A 4495-nucleotide genomic window follows, 5' to 3' on the forward strand; every position below is an offset into this window, starting at 1 on the left:
CAATCCACTGAGCTACGCCAGCCAGGGCAAATTTCATACTTTTTGCGTGCCTGACCGGGACCTGTGAAGTAACGAAAGTGCAGTTCCCTGTCCCAAGGAGCAGAAGCATCAGACACGCCCCGCGGCTCTGATCCAACTGTTCTGCATTTTCGGGGTCAGTGTAACTACACGCTCCTTTTCAGTAGGTGGTGGTTTGGTACAATTTTCATAGAATTTTGAATAACTTATGGTTTCCCAGGGTGTCTTCTGAGGCCACATCCCACCCAGGGACGGCCTTCCAAAACTGTGCCCCCGTGGCAGCGCTGGTGTGACGACAGTTTTCCCTAAAACCAGCACCAGGCTGCACGTGGCTTGCTTTCCAAAGCTAAAGGTCATGCTGCGTGCACGGTTGTAAAACAGGGATATTCTGGGTTCCCGTTGCTCGTAACCAAGGGTGATTATTCTCGTGTTGAAAAGTAAATTTGTGTATCGCGCGATGAAACTTGAGGTTGTAGTAAAAGTGAAGCAAGAAAAGAGAGACATCTTTTTGATTACAGCTTTATGGAATAGAGTATGTGTTAAATCAGAGGGTCTGGCAGTGAAAGTGCAGTGTCGTAACCTAAAGGCAGCAAGTGGAATTGTTACTTTCTTTCCTTTTATCTATTACCATTGCAACCTTAACTAGATATATGTAGTACATTAACATGGAATGCTTTTTTAACATTTTAAAAAAGATTTTATTTACTTATTTTTAGAGAGAGGAGAAGGAAGGAGAAAGAAAGGGAGAGAAACATCAATGTGTGGTTTCCTCTCATGCGTCCCCCATTGGAGATCTGGCCTGCAACCCAGGCATGTGCCCTGACTGAGAATCGGACCAGTGATCCACTGGTTCACAGCCCTCGCTCAATCCACTGAGCTACACCAGCCAGGCAACATGAAATACTTTTAAATGACATGATCTTTAAAAAAAAATGGAACCTATACAGAAAGATCACTTACTGCTAGACAGGATGTTGAAATGACGGGTGTGGACTGGTTTTCAAAGCCTTCATTTTTGTCAGCACGAATTTTCTTTAATTCTTTCCCATCTCCAGTGGGATTCCTTTTGAGGTTTAATGTATGAGCCAGTATAAAGTTTTACAGTTTAGTTAACCTGGATTCCAAGTCATTTAAGGTAAAAAATGGAAATGTGCAGTTTACTTAAGAAAATTAATTTTCTCCTTCGGTTACATCTAAGCCTTCACCTTCTTCACCATCTTCTGCTTATCGAGCCTTTCTGAGTTGACAGGTGCATGCCCGTCCTGTCCCAGAACACACCTACCTGGTGTGGTCTCTGAAAAGGTGACTTGGAATTCGCTCTTACATTGCCTCAACGAGATGGGTCACCAGGTAGACACACAGAATTTTGGAAAACCTCAAAATCTTCTTCATCAACCTTTTGATATTTTGGTAGGCAGCAATGTAGACCTCCACAGCTTTGCCATGAGATCACATTGCAATAGTGACAGATTCTGAAAATACAGTCTTTATGTATATCCTTTATTTTCTGCTTTGCAAAACTGTCAGTGACGATTTTCATCACCCTTCAGGTGGCATCCACTTAGCTCTCCGTGCTTCGAACCCGTCGGTCCGATGGGTCTTGCCGCCGACGTGTCCTTTCTGGCCCAGTCGACTGTTCAGCTTCTCCATTCCTTGCTGTTGGTGGTGCTTTGAGGTCGTCTTCTCTCGTTTTCACAGTGGTTTCCTCAGTGGTTCACGTACTCTGGCTGCAGGTCTTCCAACCTCTGCTTGTCGATAATCCTGATGTTTGGCAAAGTCATGGGCAGAGTTTTTCGGGCCCTGCTTTAAGTTTGGGGTCTCCGTAGAGACACACACGTTTATTTCACTCACCAGGAGGTCTGCTTTGTCTCACAGCCTGGCAGTTTCCCGCAATTCAACGGCGATCGGCACGGCTCTCCAAAATGCTTCTCCCCGTTTGTGACAGCATGTTGCCGTTGTCTGGTTTGAGTGTCTGGGTGTTCCAAGCTGTGCCTCAACATTTTGTCTTGCTTGCCACAGAGACCTGGGCCTGGGGCCCCACACCCTGGCTCCACGGGGACTGGGTGTGCGCTGGGGGTCGAGAGCTGCTGCCGCTCAAGCCTGAGAACCCCAGTTCTTTGTGCACTTGCTGATCTGGAATCCAAACAGGGTGATTCTTGGGGAGACCAGGTGGTTCCTGGGGAGGGAAACAGGAAGAAGACAGACAAGGCCGGGCCTGGGTGGGACTTTCGTCCCAGTGGGCTTTGTCAGCCTGGCACAGCTGGGCAGGGCTTCGGACTCCGGCTTGCCAGGCCCGCAGGTACTGCACCCTTCTGGAGCTCTGATGGACTGAGCTGCTTCGTACCCACCAGGGTCAACGCCAGAAATCTTGGAACCACATGGTAGATGGGAAGACACGACAAACACACAGGAAACAATGAGAGGTTATTAAGACCTGCCCTGCCTGTTACTGCGTGATCTAAGGCACGTGTCCAACCTCTGAGCTCAGCTCTCTCAGGTTCTATATGGAACCTGTTGTAATGGGTCTACTCCACGGTGTTCATAAAGATTAGGAAGAGTAATAATGCTCTCCATTTATTGGACATCATTATGTTCCATGCATTGTGTTCAACATTTTACATTCATTATATCACTTAATCCTCCCACCATCCTAGGGCTAGATAACCATGGTATTCCCATTTTACGGATAGGCAGACTGAGGCTCTGGGAGTTTAGTAACTATTCCAAGGTTACACAACTTTTAAAAAATATTTTATTTATTGATTTTAGAGAGGGAAAGAGAGAGAGACAGGGAGAGAGAAATATCAATTTATTGTTCCACTTATTGTTGCATTTGTTGGTTGATTCTTGTATGTACTCTGACCAGGGATCAGACCCAAAACCTTGGTGTATCTGGGCAACGCTCTGACCGACTGAGCTACTTGGCCAGGGGTCCAACTGGGGTCACACAACTAACTTGTAGGTGGCAGAGCCAGGGTTCCACAGACCTCAAGGAAAATTGGTTCTATAGATGGGGAAGAGACCCTTAGAGAGGGTCGTTGACACGGCAACACCGTGGGGGATGCGAGATGAAGCGTTGACATCTCACACTTTCTAGATCACCAGCGCACCAGACACTGCGTGGGGCGAGCTTGATGTGGCACCACGATCGCTGACATTTGCCGCATGAGGAAGCTGCAGCTCCCAGAGGCGGCAGACTGCCCAGGGACCCAGCCAGGAAGTGTGGGGACCAGATGAGATCCGCGAGGCACTGGGGCCGGGCTTTCACACGCCCACCCCACGGCCCGAGCACGAAGCGCCAGCACCATTCACGCACACGACAGCTTTCCTGTGGAAGCTGCTGTTAAATTCCTAAAAATCAAACACAAAAACCAACTGGGAAAGCAGTTCTTGGGATGATACAGAGGAGCTCTTGCTTTATAATAAAACCATCTAACCTCTATTGTTACAGACAGAGGTTGTAATAAGCCCTCTCTAGCCCTATGATGGGCCTCACGCAGACACTGTAAGCGCTGTCCACCCGGCTCATGCAATCCTCGTGACATTTGACAGAGCGGGACATTGAGGTGCAGAGAGGGTAAGTAACTAGCCCGAGGTCGCACAGAAGGCAGCCGAGCTGGCACTCAGACTGGGCATCCTGGCTCCCAAGGTCATGTCTGCAACCCTGGACTAGGCCGTTGCGCACTCCGGACCGCAGGCCTCCCTGCCCGGCTCCCCGTATTTTATAGCGCAGTTGGCATTAAACAAAGCGGGGGTTAGGGGTGCAGATGGCGCGTGGTCAAATATCCGAAGCCAGCCCTGCCAACACACCACCGTAGAAAAACGCATTTTCCGGTAGCGAATTCGCAGTTGGGAATGAGGAGATACTGTTTTGTGAGCCTCCTCGATGGACTGAATCTGCGGATGTGAAAGCGCAGGATACAAAGGGCCGCGTGGGGACGTGCGCGGCGCCGTCCTGACCCCGCGGCCGGGGTCAGCGGGGAGTCCTGCGGAAGGGGCCGAACGAGAACAGTAAGCGCGAGCTCGCTTTTAAAAACCTGCTTCTGTGGATCCCAACTCATTTAACAGCGATGTGGTGGTTTTCTAGCGTTTGCTCGTTGCGGCGATCAAGGATTTTGTAATGCGCATCCCTGCGGAGAGCGGCCCACGCCTGTGAACGGAGGCCGCAGGGCGACTTCCGGTGTGAAGGTAGGACTTTTTTTTAAATTTTATTTTACACGAGTGTTCTGGAACCTGGGCTCTCATACGCCGAACGAGAATTTTCTTTGGGGCTTGGATCGTTGACGGAGCCCGGGGTTTATTGTCTTAGTATTTTGAACCAGAAAAGCCCCGAGCGGCGCGTGCGGCCCCGGTCCCGCACCTTTGCGGGCCGTCCGGACTGGGGGCCCGGGCCAAAGCGAGGCGTCCCCGGGGAAGTGCCCGCAGCGGTCAGGCTTCCGGTGTCGGCCCTTTGTCCCTCGTTTACAGAACAGAGGGA

At 50.1% G+C, this 4495-nt stretch overlaps 1 pseudogene; it reads right to left on the reverse strand.

The window, feature by feature from the left end:
- Positions 1 to 945: 945 nt before the first annotated feature.
- Positions 946 to 2018, reverse strand: LOC114505942 (annotated as a pseudogene).
- Between the last annotated feature and the right edge of the window lie 2477 nt (positions 2019 to 4495).

This window comes from Phyllostomus discolor, chromosome 9 (assembly GCF_004126475.2).
Source record: "Phyllostomus discolor isolate MPI-MPIP mPhyDis1 chromosome 9, mPhyDis1.pri.v3, whole genome shotgun sequence".
In the NCBI taxonomy this organism is placed as follows: domain Eukaryota; kingdom Metazoa; phylum Chordata; class Mammalia; order Chiroptera; family Phyllostomidae; genus Phyllostomus; species Phyllostomus discolor.